Here is a 21039-nt window from a genome sequence, read left to right as displayed (position 1 = left end):
CACAGAAACAACCGGATTCCCTTGTCAGATACATTATAATGAACTCTCATATCACATCTTTAACCATGACTATTTTTGAGTCTTTTGTCATTTATAGTTATCGTCCTGATGCTCTTGCAGAATGAGTTTTGCCCACAAGAAGATTCATGAAAAGGACTTTTGGCAAACACAGTTTTTTGATATCTTTAAAATCATGAAACTAAAGAATTTCCAGGACTAACAGAAAAGGCTGCATCCAAACAACTAGAATTAGTAATTTGGCACTGAATGAATTGAGGAAGATGATTATAATTTTTGTGACTCTTATTTAAAATATTGCTGGTTCTCTAATGTTTGCTCTTCTAGATTGAGAAAGTTTTCTCTTAAAATATCTATGACTTACAGAAATGTGACAAAGTATTCCTTTCTGAACAAAGTTAACCATTCAACTTTTCTCCCTATCTGAACCCTCTGAAATTCAGAAACCTTCAGTGAGTATTCTTATAATTATTTGCATAAGTTCAATGAGAATCTGTTCTTATAACAAGACATCACCAGCAACATTGATTATTTTACCAAGGCTTTGACTGGAATGTCCTATTTGAGAAAGACATGCATCGACTCAGATATGACCAAACAGCTTTAAGAAACTAAGGTTGACTTAATGGAGCCAACGAAGCACCTTGAAAATGTTAGCCTGATACCTTGCTTACAGAGTTCCAAGCAACCTTACCAGGTGAATAAAGAATGTCACTTACCGGAAGGTGCAGGAAATCTCAAGATATTTTGGGGACCTTTAGAGGAGGAATTCACCCAAATCTACAGGTATTGCAGGCAAGTCTGATGCCAAGTATTTGGCTTGCCTTTTGGCCTCGAGAATGTATTAAAAGTTCAATCTAGAGATTCCTTATGAAAAGTTTCAACAAAACAAGTTTTAAAGAATCTATATGGGGGGGGGGGCTGGGTGGCTTAGTCGGTTAAGCGTCCGACTTCAACTCAGGTCACGATCTCACGGTCCCTGAGTTCGAGCCCCGCGTCAGGCTCTGGGCTGATGGCTCAGAGCCTGGAGCCTGTTTCCGATTCTGTGTCTCCCTCTCTTTCTGCCCATCTCCCGTTCATGCTCTCTCTCTGTCTCAAAAATAAATAAACGTTAAAAAAAATTTTTTTAAAAAGAATCTATATGGTCAATCACTATTCTTGCTGAGCTTATGTAAACAATTAGGCCAAATTTGTTAAAAATGGACTTGTTTTTCAATGAATTAGTCTTGATTTGGCTATCATTGGAAATTAGGGTGATTTTAGAGAGAAAAATTATGTTTCATAATTTGTGGATTTAAATTCCAGTTTTGATTATCTTTGAATGCTTATTGTCAAGCTAGACAACTTGAGGTATACTTCAGAGAAATTGCCACAATAGCTCATGTATGGACTATCTTCATGCTTCTTACTCTGTGGGGATAATAACAGGACCCCATAAGCATATGATTCTTTAGACAGCTGGAAAACGGGATGGATTCCCCAACAATTGTGTAACTCAATTATCACCTTGACCAATTCTGGGTGGCTGGGATGACAAAATCAATCCTTAAAAGCTGGAGCATACCCCATTCCATAGGATTAACTAGGGACTTAATGGAAATACTGGATGGCCCCACTTTCTTTCTTATTGGATTGGTTGATACACTTGGGGATATCCTTATCTCCTGGGACAGGTCATCTCCCACTTGCCAATGATTCCTCATAACTGGAATATTGTTAAGACTAGACATCAAAGAGGGCTTCTTGATGGCTTTATCCCTTAGCTGTATTTGTCCTAAAAGCCACATCTATTGATGTAAAATTGCAAGTAGAGGCTTTAGCCAAGCATACAGCAGACACCTTTAACTAAGCCCAACACATAGTCACCCACAAATTCAAAAGGTGGCCCTCCAAAACCAGCCTTTGATATCCTGACTGCAGCTCAAGGAGAAACCTATACTTTATTAAAACAGAATGTTATGTATATATTCCAGATTACCACAAAAATGTGACAGGGTTACCAGAAGAAATGAATACTCAAATTGACACTTTAAAGGATCCCTTCCTCTCCTTTAATGATTGGTTAAACTCCTGGACTGGAGGAGAATTTTGGACAACTATCAAAGATCTTTCGAGACTCCTGGGTGGCTTAGTCTGCTAAGGGTCCAGCTCTTGACTTCAGCTCAGGTCATGATCTCATGGTTCATGGGATTGAGCCCTATGTCAGGCTGTGTGCTGACAGCACTGAGCCTGCTTGGGACTCTCTCTCTCTCTCTCTCTTTCTCTCTCTCTCTCTCTCTCTCTCTCTCTCTTTCTCTCTCTCTCTGCTCCTCCCATGCTCTTGTTCTACCTCTCTCTCCAAATAAATAAACTTTAAAAAAAATGAAATTTAAAAAAATATCTTTTATTGGTGTCTGGGTGGCTCAGTCGAGTGAGTATTCAACTTTGGCTTAGGTCATGATCTCATGGCTTGTGATTTTGAGCCCCACATTGGGATTGTTGCTGTCAGTGCAGAGCCTGCTTCAGATCCTCTGTCCCTCTCTCTCTGCTTTTCCCCTGTGTGTGCTCTCTCAAAAATAAATTTAAAAAAATACATTTTTTAAAAAAAGCTCTTTTATTCAGGTTGCTGTTTCTCATAATAATAATAATAATAATTTTATTTTGTTGTTTTATCTGATGTCTCTCTGCCTGATGCCGAGATTCCTTCACTGCTATTAACTTCAAGCCAACAGATGATCCTTTCTATTCAGGGAAATTCATATTTGTTGTCTACCTTGGATTCAGTGCTCTGCCTTTCAGTTTCTACATATAAATTCCCACTGACTAATGTTGACCCACAGGTAAGAACATCTCCACACCCCTCATTCAGCAGGAAGAAGCTACTGAAGATGAGACCTCCACCCAAATGCCAAGGATTTGTTATTGTTGGTTTGTCAGGTGGGGGATTTATAGGCTGCTTTGAGGCAATGGCTTAAGCAATGGAAACTTGAGCAAGGCAAAAGGGCCCAGAGCAACCACCCAGCCAAGTACAATCAGGCTCATTAAGCCACCCACCTCAAATTGGCCATAGGTCCCAATTGACCAATGGGCTACTAACAACCAGTTACCAAAAAAGGGGAAATTCCATACAATCCCAGACTTCCTCACTCCACCCTACAACTATAGCCCCTCACCACTGCTTCATCCAGACAGTCTCTCCTTTGCTGTCTTGTTCTCTGCTTCCTTGCAGTGTATTCAATAAACTTCTATCTCCTTTGTTCTGCCTCAGGTGAATTCTTTCACCTCCAGCCCCTATCCAATCAGAATGCACCACACTGTGTGAATTAAGCAATAGACATTTATTTCTCACAGTTCTGGAGGCTGGAAATCTGAGATCAAAGGGATGAGAAATTCAGTTTCTGGTGAGAACTGTCTTCCTGGTTCTTCCAGATAACCACCTTCTCTTTCTTACTGTGTGTTCACATGGCAAAGAGAGGGAGAAGAAGCAAGATTTCTGTTATCTAATCTTAACTAGGCATTAATGCTATTTTGAGGGCCCCACTCTCATGACCTCATCTAAACCTAATTACCTCCCAAAGGCCTTACCTCCAAATACCATCACATTGGGGGTAGGGCTTCAAATTTTGTCCAACACAAGCCTCCAGTCCATAATATGTACCCCTTGATATGTATGTATTATGTATTATGTAATGAGAAGGGTACTTTTTATCTATGGCATTCTTTCCCCAAATCAATAATCCAATCTAATCTATGAGAAAACATCAGACAAACCCAAATTGAGAGACAGGCTACAAAATCTCTGACCAGTACTCCTCAAAAGTATCAAGGTCATGAAGAACAAATAATAAAGATTGATAAAATTGTTACAGACCATGTTATAGACCTGGCAACTAAAGGTGGTACCTGGATTATAGGAACAGAAAAAGGACATCATGAAAAACCTGGTGAAATCTGAATAAAGTATGTTGGTTACTTAATAGCATTGTATTGATGTTAATGTATTATTTTTGACAGACCTAAAAAGGTTAGGTAAGACATTAACATCAGGGGAAACTGGATAAAGGCTATACTATTTTGCAACTTTCTGTAATTAAAAAATCATTCCCCCCAAAATTTATTTAAACATCTTTGTTATTTGAAGATAGCTGGGACTTAAAAAGGCAAAATCTCTGAGAAAAGTGCATTGAAGTGAGCTTGGCCTTATGCCCAGTTTCCCTTTGAAGCATTAGCCATAGGGCTAATAAGTGCCATAGGGCTGAGAAGCTCAGAAGCCTTCCCACTGGGTCTTTGATGATTCATAAGCAGTGTTGAGCCTGAAGTCTTGGGAACTGAGCAGGTTCTCAGCAGTCCCACATGACTGGGAATAACAAAGCTGAAGTCCAGGGCTCACTAAAGAGTTGCAAGGACCTCAGAACTCCAACTAGTATCCCAGAACAGCTACACCTGAGGAATGAAGGTGAAATGGAAATAGTCTGATCCTTCTATAGACTAAAACTTGGTTTCAAACCAACTCAGGCTCAGACTGGACTAAGGTGATCTGCACTTATTCAAACTGCTTCAAGAGGCAGAAGTAAATCCTCTCTGGAGGAAATAACATCATGAGAGTTTCAAATTATTTCTACAATTTTTTATACACAAAGACTGGCATTCAGTAAAAAGGTCTAAGTGATGTGGGATATGGTGAAAAAGCTAAACATATACAGAATTGGAATTTCAGAATGAGAGAAAAAGAGAGAATGGAAAAGCAGTTCTATTTGAAGAGAATATGGCTGAGTGGTAAAAGATATCAAATCTTGGGGCGCCTGGGTGGCTCAGTCAGTTAAGCGTCTGACTGCAGCTCAGGTCATGATCTTGTGGTTTGTGAGCTCGAGCCCTATGTCGGGCTCTGTGCTGACAGCTCAGAGCCTGGCACCTGCTTTAGATTCTGTTCTCCTTCTCTCTCTGCCCCTCCCCAACTTGTGCTCTGTCTCTATCAAAAATAAATAAATGTAAAAAAATTTTTTAAAAAATATCAAGTCTTTGATATCTTAGATTCAAAAAGCTTTTTGAGTGTCAAGAAGAATAAATATAAAGAAAAACACATCTGGTTACACCATACTAAAACTGCCGAAACTCAAAGACAAAGAACACTCTTGAAAAGCAACCAGAGGGAAAAAGACACCTACTTTCAAAAGCACAATGATAAGATTGGCAGTTTTTCAACAGAAATTATGAAAGCCTGGAGGACAATTCAACAGAATCTTTACGGAGCTCAAACAAAATAATTCCCAACCTAGTCTTCTATTCTCAATGAATATATCCTTCCAAAATGAAGGTAAAATAAAAATATTTCCAAACAAAAACTGAGAATGCATTTCTAGCAGATGGGAATGAAAGAAATGTTAATGAGAGCTACATTAAGATTAACAGCTGACTTGTCATCAGAAACCACGAAGGCTAGGGACATCTGGGTGACTCAGTCCATTAAGTGTCCGACTTCAGCTCAGGTCATGAGTGAGTTTGAGGCCCGCGTCGGGCTCTGTGCTGACAGCTGCAGAGCCTGGAGCCCATTTTGGATTCTGTGTCTCCCTCTTTCTCTGTCCCTCCCAGGCTCATGCTCTGTCTCTCACTTCTTCAAAAAATAAATAAACATTAAAAAAATATTAAAAAAAAAAAAAGAAACCACAAAGGCTAGAATGCAGTGTAATGATATATTCAATATGCTGGGGGTTGAGGGAGATTATCAACCAAGAATTCTATATCCAGCAAAAGTATGCTTCAAAAATTTAGACATTCACAGAAAATTAATCTCTAGGAGACCTTATCTTTAAGAAATACTAATAAGAATGTTTCAAGCTGAAATGAAAGAACATTAGACAATAACTTGGATACACCCAAAGAAAGAGTACCATTGAGAGGAGCCTGGGTGGCTCAGTTGGTTAAGCGTCCAACTTCGGCTCATGTTGACTTTGGCTCAGATCATGATCTCGGGGTTCATGGGTTAAGCCCCACATCAGGCTATGTGTTGACGGCTCAGAGCCTGGAGCCTGCTTCAGATTCTGTGTCTCTTTCTCTCTCTGCCTCTCTCTCTCTGCCCCTTCTTCCCACTCACACTCTGTCTCTCTCTCTCTCTCTCAAAAATAAACATTTTTAAAAAATTTTAAAAGGGGCACTCAGGTGGCTCAGTTGGTTAAGTGTCCAACTTCGGCTCAGGTCATGATCTTGCAGTTTGTGAGTTTCAGCCGTGTCAGCTCTGTGCTGACAGCTCAGAGCCTGGAGCCTGCTTCTGATTCTGTGTCTCCATATCTCTCTGCTCCTCCCTTTTTCATGCTCTCTCTCTCTCTCTCTCTCTCTCTCTTTCTCTCAAAAATAAACTTTAAAAATTGTTTTTAAAAAGAAAGAGTATCCGTGAAAGTAACTACGTAAATAAATACAAGACAGTATAAATGCATTTTTGTTTGTAATTCTTTTCTGCTCCGTTCTGTTTTTAAAAAGACAACGATATAAAACAATAATTATAAAACTCTGTTAATGGGCTTATAATGTACAAAGATGTAATTTGTACGATAATAAAAGCACAAAGCCAGAGCAAAGAGGATGAAGCTATATTGGAGCTAAGTTTTTATACAAAATTGAAATGAAGTTGATATTAATACAAACTAGATTATTTTATTTTTTAAGTTTATTTATTTTGAGAGAGAGAGAGAGAGAGCCAGTGGGGCGGCGGGAGGGTGCAGAGAGGGAGGGAGGGAGAGAGAGAATCCCAAACAGACCCTGCACTGTCAGTGCAAAGCCTGACACAGGGCTTGAACTCACAAACTGAGATCATGACCCAATCTAAGCCAAAGTCAAGGGTCCAACGTTCAACTGATTGAGCCACCCAGGTACCCCTAAACTAGATTGTTTTAAATTAAGATGTTAATTGCAATCCTCGGGGAAACCAGAAGAAGAAGAAGAAGGGGTGGGGGAGAGGGAGAAGTAGAAGGATGAGAAGGTGATGGAGAAAAAGGAGGAGGAGGAGGAGAGGAAGAAGAGGAAGAAGAAGAGGAAGAGGAAGAAGAAGAAGAAGAAGAAGAAGAAGAAGAAGAAGAAGAAGAAAGAGGAGGAGGAGGAGGAGGAGGAGAAGGAGAAGGAGAAGAAGAAGAAGAAGAAGAAGAAGAAGAAGAAGAAAGAGGAGGAGGAGGAGGAGGAGGAGAAGGAGAAGGAGAAGAAAAGAAGAAGAAGAAGAAGAAGAAGAAGGGGAAGGGAAGGGGAAGAAGATGAAGACAAAGAAGAGGAAGAAGAAGGGGAGGAAAAGGAGGAAGAGAAGGAAGAGGAAGGGGAAGAGAATTAAGCTAATATACTATAAAATATCAATTTAATGTAAAAGGAAACAGTAATCCCAAAGTAGCAGAACAAAAAATATATAAGATATGTAGAAAACAAATAGCAAAATGGTGGGCATAAATCCTACCTTATTAATATTTACATAAAATATAAGCAGGTTAGACACTTTAACCAAAAGGAACAGATTGGAAAAATGGATTTTTCAATGATCCAACACTGTGCTGTATACAAGAGACACATTTTAGACTCAAAGATGCAATAGGTTAAAAAATAAAAGAATGGAAAAAGATATACCATTTAAATATTAACCAAAGACTGCTAAAGTGGCTATACTAATATCAGACAAAATAAACATTAAGACAAAAATTTTTACCATAGACTAAGAAAGGCATCTTGGAATGATGAAAGAATCAATCCATCAGGAAGATCTAACAATTGTAAGCATGAATGTATGTGACAACAGAGGTTACAAATACATAAAATACAGGAGAAAATACATAAAATAGCATAAAGAGAGGGGCAAGGTAAATGGAGTTAAAATCTTCTAAGGACCTTCCACCATCAAGAAATATAAAAGTGCTAATTTATATTAGATTCTAATAGTCAAGGATGCATATTGTAGTCTCTAGGGTAACTCTTTAACGAATAAAAGAAAATATAACTAACAAAGTAATAGAAATGGAAAATTGTTGGGAAAAAAACAAACAATTCAGGAGAAGAGAAGAAAAAGAAGAATGAACATTAAACCAGTCAGTTGCAGATTGAACGGTAGAGTTAAAATTTCAATATATTACACTTAATATAGTGCAAATAGACTAAAAAATAATTAAAAGATAAAAATTGTTCCTTGGGATTTTTAAAGCTGTATGTTGTTTATAAGAGATTATTTTATGTAAAGATACAGAAAAGTTAGATATAAGAGAATGAGAAAAAATACAAACATTAACATTAACCAAAAAGAATCATTAACCGAAAGGAAACTGGAGAGGCTATTCTAATATCAGACAAAGTAGACTATAAGCCAGGAGCATTATCAGAAATAAAGAGAGATGTTTCATGGTAATAAAAGAATCTATCTACTAGCACTATAAAAACTCTAAATCCAAAAGTACCTAACAACATCTCCTCTAATAATACAAAGTAAAAGCCATAGAATTAAAAGGAGAAATAAATTCACATCATACCAGGAGATTTTAACACAATTTTCTCCTGACTAATAAACAGACTAAAAATCAATAGATATAACAACTCAAACAACATGATTAATGCATCTCACTCAATGAACACATACGGAACATTACACTCAACAACTGCATAATACACATTCTTTTCAAGTATACATGGAAAAAAATTTTAAGTGAAAGTATGTTTGGCCATAAATCAAGTCTCAATAAATTTCAGAGAATTAAAATCACATGGGGTGTGTATCTCTGACTACACTGAAAATAAGCTAGATATTAATTACAGAAGGAAAACAAGAAAGGTCCCTAAGAGTTTACAATTTAAGCAGCATACTTATCAATAACCCATGGATCAGAAAAGAAATTACAAGAGAAATTAAAAAATATTTTTTAGGTTTATTTATTGAGAGAGAGAGAAAGAGAGCACAAATGGAAGGAACAGAGGGAGAGAGAATCCCAAGTAGCCTCCGCACTGTCAGTGCACAGCCCAATGCTGGGCTTGAACTCACGAACCGAACCATGAGATGATGACCTGAGCTGAAACCAAGAGTCACTTAACCAACTGAGCCACCCAGGCGCCTCTGGAAAATATTTTGAAGGAAATTATAATAACAACATAATACTTCTGGGCTGCTGTTTAGGCCATGGTTAGAGAAAACAGTGTAGCCCCAAATGTATGTATTAGAAAAAAAAGCTTAAAATCAACTATCTAAGTATTCCAGAGCAAGTAGTTAGAAAATAGCAAATTAGATGCAAGGAAAGTGGAGGGAAGTAATGATAAAAGTAACAACAGAGATTAATAAAGTTGAAAACAAATCTGCAATAAAGAACATCAAATAATTTACATTTGGGATGCCTGGCATCTGAGTCATTAGAGCATGTGGCTCTTGATCCCGGGGTTGTGAGTTCAAGCCCCACACTGGGGGTAGAGTTTACATAAGAAAACATTTTTAAATTACATTTACAAGTCCCCTAGCAAAGCTGATTTACAATAAAAATAGGAAAGACACAAAATACTGATACCAGGAACAAATTGGAGCATTGTTACAGATCTCACCTATTAGAACGATAGTAGAAGAACATTATAAACAATATGGCAATGAATTTGAAAATTTAAATAAAATAGACAAATTTCTAGAAAAACACAATTTACAAAAATTGACACGAGGTAAACAAACATATATATAAAGTATCTTAACTATATTGAAGAAATCAAATCTGTAGTTAAAAACCTTCCTACAATAAAAATTGTTAAGCCCAGGTGGCTTCCTTGGTGAATATAAAGGATTTAAAGAAGAAACAACACCAATCATAAACTCTTTCAGAAAATAGTTGGAGACACATTTTCCATCTTGTATTATGAGATTATATAAACTTAATCCCAAAATCTGACAAGGACATTACAGCAAAGGAAAATTAATTACCCACAGAACTTTCTCAGAAACATAGATGGAAAAAAAAAAAACCTAAAAAAAGAAAATAGCAAATCAAATTCAGTAACATATGAAAAGGGTAACATACCAAAGCAAAGTTGGGTTTATACCAGGAACAAAAGGTAGGGCTAACAGCCAAAAATCAGTCATTGTCATGGCACTTGGATGGCTCAGTTAGTTGAATGTCCAACTTTGGCTCATGTCATGGTCTCATGGTTGGTGGGTTTGAGTCCCAAGTCAGGCTTTGTGATGGCAGCACAGAGACTGCTTCAGATTCTCTGTCTCCCTCATTCTCTGCCTCTCCACCATGTGCTCTCTCTCTCTCTCTCTCTCACAAAAATAAACATTAAAAAAAATCTTAAATAAAATCAATAAAATCACTGTAACTCAGTATATCAGTAAAATTAAGAAGAAAAGTGCATAAAACATCAATAGATACAGAGAAAACATTTGCAAAATTCAATCCCATTCACAATAAACAGCAAACTTTTTTTACATCTTAAAAATAATTTTAGACTTCAAGAAAAGTTGCAAAAATAGTGCAGAGTTCCCATATACTCTTAAGTTAACTACCTGTATCTTATGGTAACCTTACATAACCATAGTGCAAATCAGGAAATTAATGTTAATACGATATGATTAATTAATTTATAGACCTTATTAACATTTTGCTAGTTTTCCCATTAATGTCCTTTTCTGATTCAGGATCCAATCCAAGATCCTGCTTTTTCTTTACTTGTCATGTCCTCTGAGTTTACTCCAACTTGAGAATATTCCTTGATTGTTATTTTTCCTGACCTTAACACTTCCAAAGAGTATTACAAAATGATGCTATGCCAGAAGGTAACTTTCCTAATCTGACAAAGAATATATGTGTTTTAAATCTATAGCACACTTACACCCAAGAGGACGGTTATAATAAAAAAAAAGTGGGAAATAACAAGTGTTGATAAAGACATGGAGAAATTGGAACCCTCATATATTGCTGGTGGGATGTAAAATGTTTCAACCACAGTGGAAGGTAGGTTGGTGATTCCCCAAACACATACACACCAGTTTGGTGGTTAAACACAGAATTAGTATGTGGCCCAGTAATTCCAGTCCTATGTATATACCAAAAAGAATTGAAAACAGGGACTCAAACAAATCCTTTGAATGAATGTCCATAGCAGTGCTGTTCATAATAGCCAAAAAATTGAAGACAACTCGAATGTCCATCAACAGATGACTGTCCATCAACATTGTGGTATATGTACCCAATGGAACATTATTTCACATAAAAAGAAATGAAGGACCAAGACATACTACATGGCTATATCTTGAAAATGTCACACTAAGAGAAAGAAGTCAAAAACAAAAGGTAACATTGTATGATTTTATTTAGTATATGAAATATTTAGAACAGGTAAACCCAGGGGCTCCTGGTGGCTCAGCTGGTTAAACTTCTGGCTCCTGATCTAAACTCAGGTCATGATCTCACAGTTTGTGAGTTTGAACCCCACTTCAGGCTCTGCACTGACAGTGCGGAGCCTGCTTGGGATTCTCTTTCCCCCTCTCTCTCTGCCCCTCCCCTGCTCATGCATTATCTCTTTCAAAATAAATAAACTTAAAAAAAAAACAGGTAAATCCATAGAAACAGAAAGTAGATTGATAATTGCCAGAAACAAGGGTTTGGGGGGAATGGGGAGTAATTGCTTAATGGGGACAAAACTTTATTTTGTAGTCTTGGAAATGTTTTAGAAGTAGATAGAAGAGGTGGTTGCAAAACATTGTGAGTTACTAAATGCCACTAAATTGTTCTGTTGAAAGTAGTTAATTTTATGTTATGTGAATTTCATCTCAAATTTTAAAATTCTATGGCAAACATCATACTTAATGGTGAAATGTTAAAAATGTTCCATTGAGAAGAAAGATGCCCATTATCACCACTTCTATTTAACACTGTAGTAGAGGTCTTAGCCAGTGTAATAGTTATAAATAAGAAAAGGAAGGGGAAGAAGAAGAAAAAGGGGTCAAGGAGCTGGTGGCGAGAAGGAAGGGAGAAATAAAATGTAAAGGATCAGTAAGGGAGAAGTAAAAATTGTCATAATGCATAGACAGCATTATTATATACCTAGAAGATCTAAACTAATTTACAGATAAACTATTACAATCTATGAGTGAATTTAGATACAAGGTCAAAAAATTTTTAAATCCATTGCATTTCTAATTAGAAATTGAAGAAAAAGTCAAATACCATCAAGGATGTAAAAGTAAAGGAATAAAGATAACAAAACTGTGCAGAACCTTTACACAAAAAATTACAAAACTTTATTAAGGAATATTAAAGAAGGTTTACAAAAATGAAAGGATATCTTAGGTTCATGAATTGAAATACTCATTATTTTTAAGAGATCAGTTCTCCCTAACTCGATCTATAGATTTAGTGCAATCACAATTAAAAATCCCAGCAGTTTTTGGGGTGCCTGGGTGGCTCAGTCGGTTAAGCATCCGACTTCAGCACAGGTCATGATCTCATGTTTGTGAGTTCAAGCCCCGCATTGGGCTCTGTATTGATATCTCAGAGTCTGGAGCCTGCTTCAGATTCCACGTTTCCTCCTCTCTATGCCCTTCCCATGCTCAGTCTCTCTCTGTCTCTCAATAATAAATAAACATTAAATAATTTTTTTTAACACCAGCAGTTTTTGGTTTTTGTGTTGGTTCTTTGTTTTGTATTTTAGGGTCAGAGGGTGAAATTGGCAAACCAATTCTAGAATTTATAGAAAATACAAAAGGCCAGAAATAGCTAAGACCATAAGAATGCAGCTGGAAGACTCAGACTATACATAAGAAGATAGTATTGTACTGATACACAATGTGAAAGGAATGTCCAGAAGCAGGCCACACATTTATAGATGATTAGAACAAGGTGACACTGCAGTACAGTTGGGGAAAGAGGAGCCTTTTCAATAAATGGAGCTGGGTCAACTGAATATCCATTCAGGAAAAAAAAATGCATCTTGGCTCCTAACTTAATACCATGCATAAAAATAAAATCCACATAGATTGTAGATCTAAATCTGAAAGATGAAACAATACAGCTTCTAGAAATTGGAATAAGAAAATATATCCATGTCCTTATATCAGGCAAAATTTCTTTTTTTATAATGTTTGTTTGTTTGTTTGTTTGTTTGTTTGTTTGTTTGTTTGTTTTGAGACGGGGGGGAGCAGAGAGAGAGGGAGAGAGAGAATCTCAAGCAGACTCCATGCTGTCAGCACAGAGCCCCACATGAGGCTTGATCTCACAATCTGTGGGATCATGAGCTGAGCTAAAATCAAAGGCAACTAACAGAATGGGAGAAGAAATTTCAAATGACATATCAGATGAAGGGTTAGTATCCAAAATCTATAAAGAACTTACCAAACTCAACACCCAGAAAACAAATAATCCAGTGAAGAAATGGGCAGAAGACACGAATAGACACTTTTCCACAGAAGACATCCAGATGGCTAACAGACACATGAAAAGATGCTCAAAATCACTTATCATCAGAGAAATATAAATCAAAACCACACTGAGATACCACCTCACACCTGTCAGAATGGCTAACATGAACAAGTCAGGCAACAACAGATGTTGGTGAGGTATGGAGAAAAGGGAACCCTTTTGCACTGTTGGTGGGAATGAAAACTGGTGCAGCCACTCTGGAAAATAGTATGAAGTTTCCTCAAAAAATTAAAAGTAGAACTACCCTATGACCCAGCAATTGGACTACTAGGTACTTATCCAAAGGATACAGGAGTGCTGTTTATAGCAGCACTATCAACAATAGGCAAATTATGGAAAGAGCCCAAATGTCCATTGACTGATGAATGAATAAAGATGTGTATATATACACAATTGAATATTACTCAGTGATGAAAAAGAATGAAATCTTGCCATTTGCAACAATGTGGATGGAACTAGAGTGTATTATGCTAAGCGAAATAAGTCAGAGAAAGACAAATATCATATGATTTCACACATATGTGGAATTAGAGAAACTGAACACATAAACATAGGGGAAGGGAAGGAAAAAGAAGATAAAAACAGAGAGGGAGGCAAACCATAAAAGACTCTTAAATACAGAGAACAAATTGAGGGTTGCTGGAGAGGGGAGTGAGGGAGGGAACAGGCTAAATGGGTGATGGACATTAGGAAGGGCTCTTTTCGGGATGAGCACTTGGTGTCATATGTAAGAGATGAATCACTGGGTTCTACTCCTGAAACCAAGACGACACTGTATGTTAGCTAAATTGGATTTAAATTACGAAAAAAAAAAAAAAAGAGTTGGACACTTAACTGACCAACCCACCCAGCTGCTCCCAGGCAAAATTTCTTAAACAGGACACAAAGAAGCACTAACCACAAAATAATAACAGACAAATTAGACTATATTAAATTTCATAACTTCTGTTTATCAAACAACACCATTAAGAGAGTTATGGAATAAGAAAAGATTTTTGCAATACATATAATTGACACAGGTCTAGTATCCAAAATACACAAAGAACTGAAAATTTGTTCGAAATGATTAAGAATTCAACAGAAAACAGAAAAAAAAAAAAAAGCAAACGTCTAGACCTTAAAAGAGGATCTCCAAATGGGCAGGAAACTTGTAAAAAAAAAAAGTGTTTATTCTCAATAGTCATCAGGGAAACACAAAACTACAGTCATTTACTGCACACCCACCAGAATACCCCAAATGCCATACCATGTCTCAGCTTGGCAGCTCTGTGGTGGAATTGAGACTCTCAGGCACTGTTGGTGAGGGTGTAAACTGGTACAACCACTTTGGAAAATGCTTTGGTACTATGTATAAAAAGTGAATATAAGGACATCCAATAACTAGCTAGGTATATATACAATGAAATGTGCACATAGGCACCCAAGGTCATGTATGAGAATATGTATAGTGGCATTGCTTTTAAAAGACAAAAAATGGGATGGGGTGCCTGGGTGGCTCAGTCAGGTGAGCGTCCAACTTCAGCTCAGGTCATGATCTCATGGTTTGTGGGTTTGAGCCCCGCGTCAGGCTCTGCTGTCAGCACAGAACCCACTTCAGATTTTCTGTCCCCCCCCCTCTCTGTCCCTCTCTCTCTTTTAAAAATAATAAACATTTGGGGGCACCTGGGTGACTCAATCAGTTAAAGCTTCTGTCTTCGGCTCAGATCCTGATCTCACAGTTCATGAGTTTGAGCCCTGCGTCTGGCTCTGTGTTGACAGCTCAGAGCCTGGAGACTGCTTCCATTCTGTGTCTCCTTCTCTATCTCTGCCCCTCCCCCGCTCACACTCTGTCTCTCTGTCTCTCTCTCAAAAATAATATACATTAAATAATAATAACAATAAACATTTTCTAAAAAGACAAGAAATGGGAACAATCCAAATATTCATAAATAGGAGAATGGATGTAATATGTGCATATTCGTTCAGTGGATTACTACCCAGACGAATACAAATGAACTATGGGTACACCCAGATGGTCTCATAATGTTAAAGGAAAGAAGCTGAGCATAAAAGAGTATATACTTTATAATTCCACTGATGTAAAGTTCGGACACAGATCAAACTCATTTCTGATATTAGAAGTCAGAACAATGGTCCAGTGAGGAATGGAAAATGGCTGTCAGGGGGCACAAGGGTGTTCAGGGTTCTCTTCCATTAATTTGTCAGAATGGCAGCTATAGGAGTGTGCTCACTTTGTGGAGATTCATCAAGGTGCACATTTTCTATCTATGTTTATGTTTAATACATTTGCTTATTTTTAAGTGGATGTAGCTTACACACACCAAGCTTCAGTAAGTCTGTAAATACAGATGCACAAAAAAACCCCACATCTTGTTGCTGACCTTTGCTTATGCAGACTGCAACTCTAACCTTGCTTGAAACCCCCTACCACTTCCCAGCTCTTTCGTAGAGGCTCCAAAGGAAAAGCTCCCAGTATTTACAAAATAGTCTGTCAAACATTTCGACTTCTGCAAATACCAGAAAACCAGTTGTGTAAAGAGTCAAAATCAAAATCCAAGTTAGGGCTCAGTTGGGAGATCCTGCTGTCAAAAATAAGACCACGTACTGCAATTAGTTTTCCAAATTTACCATAGTTTTTTCCTTTATATAAATCCACCTTATCCCCTTGAGCAGTTGTATAATAATCTCTTCTATAGCTTTACAGAGTTTCTTATAACAAATCACCTTTTAAAGGGCATTTAAGTTATTTTCAACTCTTGGCGTTTGTAAAAAAAATCTCCCAGTGAATATTCTAGCACATACATCCTTTCCATTTGACTACTCCTTTTTCATTAGAAGAAATTATTTGAAGTTACAATATTAAGTCAAAGAGTGCACAGGTGCCTAAGGGTTTGGATACACGTCACCAGCTCGTCTGTAGAAAGGCTGTCAGCATTTACCCCACCACCCTGGCCAACACTGTCTACTGTCAGTCTTTTTAATCTTTGCCAAATCTGGTGCATGAAAATAACAGCTTGTCAGTTTAATTACCATTTCTGTTACTATCAGCAAGATTGAACATAGATTTAGTGGTCACTTACAGTTCTGCTGTGGAATCTCCCATTTTTAGTGAGGTCTACTTCTTAGGAATTTTTAATTTTGGGGGCTTTTGTTTGTTTTGTTTTGTTTTGTTTGCTTGTTTGTTTTACTTTAAGAGAGAGAGAAAGTGAGCTGGGGAGGAGCAGAGAGAGATGGAGAAAGAGAAAATCCCAAGCAGGCTCCACACTGCCAGCACAGAGCCCAATGCAGGGCTCGAACTCACGAACCGGGAGATCATGACCTGAGCCACAATCTAGAGGCAGATGCCCCACCAACCGAGCTACCCAGGTGCCCCTACTTCTTACAAATTTTGACAGAGTTGTCCATATTTGACAGAGATTAACCATATTTCTATCACATATGAAGCAACTATTATTTCTCAGTTTGATATTTGACCTTACACTTTATTTTGTGCTCTGTCATGTCACACAGAAATTCTTAATTGTCATAGGTAAAGTCTGTCCATGTTTCCCCTTGATTTCTTTTTTTTTTTTTAATTTTTTTAATGTTTAGTTTTGAGAGAGAGAGAGAGAAACAGAGTACAAGCATGGGAGGGGAAGAAAGACAGGGAGACACAGAATCCGAAGCAGGCTCCAGGCTCTGAGCTGTCAGCACAGAGCCTGACACAGGGCTCAGACTCATGAACCATGAGATCATGACCTGAGCTGAAGTCAGACGCTTAACCAACCGAGCCACCCAGGCGCCCCTTCTTTTGATTTCTGTCTTTGGTATCAATGCCAAGAAATGTTTTCCCCACCCCAAAGACCATAAAAGTATTTTCATCTGTTTTCCAAGCCAAGGTCACACTGCCCATAAACAGTAAAGCCAGAATTTGGTAAGTTCGTCTTACCTAATACCAAATATCAAACCTAATACCCTGTGTGTGTGTGTGTGTGTGTGTGTGTGTGTGTGTGTGTATGTGTGTGTTAACTCCTAATTATACTGCTAGGAGTAATAGCAAGTATCTCTGGGTGTTAAGAATATAGGTTATCTTTAACTTATTTTTACTTACCTGTATTTTCACACATCTGTACAATAAAACATTATTATATACTAGTTAAGAGCAGGGACTCAAGACAGACAGCTCTGTTATTTCTGAGCCTCATGGCTCCAGGAAACTTACCTCTGTTTCTGGATTTACTCATAAAATGGGGGAAATGATAGTACCTACCTTGTGAAATTTCGTTCAAATTAAATGGATTAAGATGTGTTAGAGCAGTGCCTGGTATGTCATAAATTCAATATAAGCTTTTGTTTTAGTGAATGCATGCCACTTATATAATAAAAACTAAGGTTATTTTTAAAATGAGAATCTGCTGTTATTAGGGCAAGGAACTGAAAAGCCCATTAGCCCAGTTCCCTGGATGGCTGTCCTGGGATTCCAGGACAAGCTACTCACTGCCCAGGCCTCACACTCAGCTTGGTCAGATCAACCCCCCAAGAGGACACAACAGCCATACCCCCTGCCCCCAGCCATGGCCCCTATCTTTTTTCCAAGCATCAGGACTTTCTGATCCCAGCTAGCTTTTTAGGTAAAGAACAAATATTTGGAGGACAAAAGGAAAAAGGAAAAGTGAAGAATTCATTCTTCAGACACTTTCTGAGTGCCTGTTGGGTGTGATCTACCTGGCTAGGTAACTGCTGCCATATATGAGGATAGACTGTGCGTTAGTCACTTAAGGGACATTATCTCATGAAAACTCTCTCTCTCTCTCTCTCTCTCTCTCTCTCTCACACACACACACACACACACACACACACACACATACACTCTTTCTCTCTCCTTAAGACAGACACAACTGTATCCCCATCTTACAGAGAAGGAAACTAAAGGTAGGTGACTTGGCCCAAATCCCCAAAGGTAGTAAGTGGGAGGGTCAGCTTGTCAGAGGTGGCTTGACTCCCACTGCATTCTACTGATTCCACTGTGCTGTTTCTCCTCAGGGTTCTCTGAGACCTGAGCTCTGCTGAGTTTGAAGCAGTCATTGGAAGGATTATCTTCAAAGGAGAGAGGTATGTCTGCTCTGCCCTTCCTGGTGAGCAATCTCTTTCTCTCTCTCTCTCTCTGCCTCTGATACAAAGTACATTATTTGGGAAGACACTGGGGCATCAAAGAAGGCCTAGCCAGGCAGGCATTTGGAGGATCCAACCAGCTTCCTCAGCAGCATACCCACACATGGCCACAGGGAAGGAAAGGGCTCCTGGGTTGCCCTTCACCTGCCGGCCTGGCCAGGGGTCCTGACCAGGGACCCACCATGCTAGGCTCTTCACAGCCAATCTAGGGATACCTGGAACAGCCCATCACTCCTGCCAGGCTAGGCATGTGCACGCTGCAGCTTTCTCCACAGCCTGACTTCACACCAGGGGGCCACCAGGGGCTCTGCTCCCAGCACCAGCCTCAGTGGAATCAAGCCAAGGAAGGAGGTGGAGGTCCTGGAAAGTGTGCTCAGTGTGAAAAGCGCTCTTATTTTGGTTTCTCATCCACCATGAGGTGAGACAGCATCTTGTTCAGGCCTCTCCAACCCAAGCTACCCACGCCCACCCAGCAGCTCTCCTTTTCCTCCACTGACCCAAGAGGAAAGCTGTTTTCAGACTTCTGGGAACCAAATACTCACAATGGGGCTTTGAAATTATGGGTCCTCACTCTATGCTAGAAGCCTGTTTTCTTTCCCAGACCCTTGGCTCCCTGTGGAAGGTCTGGGGCAGAGGAAGGACAAGACAGGGTGACAGGTGCCTGCCAGGAGACCTTTAAGTCCAGGCAGTGGCCTGCCAGCCACGTCCAAAGCTCTGAGGTCATTTCCCCTGATACCAGAGACTTGGCGCCTGCTGGAACCCTTGGTGGATTAGAATGCCAGGAGTGCCCCGGATCTGACACCTCACACCCTGGCGCCTGGCAACAAGGCCTGGGAGGAGCAGGCTGCCCTCTGCTTCTCAGAGCCCATGCCCTGTTTCAGGGGCAGGACCCCCCCAAGGCTGAGGCAGTGGGGAGGTTGTGAGTTGCCAAGACCCTGCCTGTGCCCTGCAAGGCTGACCTTGGACTCAGGGACACCCAAATGGCAAGGGAAAGTGCAGACCCCTTCTGAAGACCTCAGAATCTCTGAAATGGAATCCAGCTTACACCTCTTTAGTGTTGATGCCACCAACAGTTGCTAGGAGACAGCGGGCATCACAGGTGCTGGCAAGAGGGGATCCCCAGAGCTCTGTGCAATGCCTGGCTCCTGGCAGCTGCCTGGGTTCTGCCCACAGCCTCAGCCTTCTGCCGGAGCCAGAGGTCGCAGCCAGAAGCCGGGGACTTTGCTGAGAAATCACTTACTTGGAGTACGCAGGCTAAGCCTGGCAAACCTCGGAGAGGAGGCCAGGATGGCAGGGAGGACATCAGACCTGGACACTAAGCTGTGGGATCTTGGTGCCTCCCTACCTGGCAAATCACATCACTTCTTTGAACCTGAGTTTTCTTCTCAATAAAATGAGGATAACTAGACAACGTCAAGTGATCTTCCAAAGGGATTGTTAGAATTAAAAGAGACAATGGCTGGAGAGGCTCAGTGAGTTATAAGGTAGGGTTCAAAGCCAGCCACCGTCATCAAAAAATAAAGAACTGGACTTATGGCTCCTTGTGAAGGAAGACACACCCATCCTCCACTTGGCCAAACAAGCTTTACCAAATCATGTCCAGGGTGATCCCATTCTGTTATACATATATAAATGTATATGTTATCCAATGATCTGCAAAAATTACAAAACAGTATTTTAAGTGATACATTTTATTAAATATAATTCCTCAAATTACAAATAAAATCTGTGAATAAAGGTGTCATTTCACATATGGTCTAGGGGAAGTTATTCACAATCTGTTAATAACTATCTCAGTAAGAGGAGATTGTAGGTGGTTTTTATTGTATTCTTTTTGCTTATCTGTATTTTCTATAATTTCTGCAATGATTGATTGCCTGAGTGCTTTTTATCAGCAAGAAGACAAAGGGGGGTTCTGGACTGCCACTCTGGAGAGGGGGCTACTTCAAACTGGAAGACCAATTGTTCAGACTTCTCCAGTGGGGAACCCAGGCTTCTCTGGGGCTGCTGTTTCACAGTCAGATCCTGTTTTCAAGGAAATCTCCCACAGAAGCCCAGTGTGCCCACGGGAAAGGGAGGCATTGTGTGCTGTGGAAGGGGCTCAGACTCAGATCAGAGAGCCTGCACTGTACAGCTTTAGACAAGCCCCCAGCCTTCAGCTCTTTAACACTTGCCCACAGGCTGTCTTTGTGAGCAGTGCCTGGCACACAGCAAGGAGACAAAAATTTACTAGCAATTGTTATTTTTTAATTATTTTTTAATGTTTTTATTTATTTTTGAGAGAGAGCAAGACAGAGTGCAAGTAGGGGAAGGACAGAGAGAGAGGGAGACACAGAATCTGAAGCAGGCTCCAGGCTTCTAGCTCTCACCACAGAGCCCGACACAGGGCTTGAACTCACAAACCATGAGATCATGACCTGAGCCAAAGTCAGACGCTTAACCGACTGAGCCACCCAGGTGCCCCAAAATTTGTTAGCAATTATTA

General features: G+C 39.4%; 1 long non-coding RNA gene across 1 annotated transcript; it reads right to left on the bottom strand.

Moving 5' to 3' along the window:
• Nucleotides 1-3316: 3316 nt before the first annotated feature.
• LOC109494676 lies at nucleotides 3317-20208 on the bottom strand. The gene is made up of 2 exons (XR_002149663.3): nucleotides 19097-20208; nucleotides 3317-3447 (listed from the first exon to the last, which is right to left on the bottom strand). It is a non-coding gene; the product is annotated as an uncharacterized LOC109494676 (long non-coding RNA).
• Nucleotides 20209-21039: the final 831 nt, after the last annotated feature.

This window comes from Felis catus, chromosome E2, assembly GCF_018350175.1.
Source record: "Felis catus isolate Fca126 chromosome E2, F.catus_Fca126_mat1.0, whole genome shotgun sequence".
Classification (NCBI taxonomy): domain Eukaryota; kingdom Metazoa; phylum Chordata; class Mammalia; order Carnivora; family Felidae; genus Felis; species Felis catus.
Note: the sequence above shows the minus strand (reverse complement) of the source record. Positions and strands in the feature narration are given on the sequence as shown.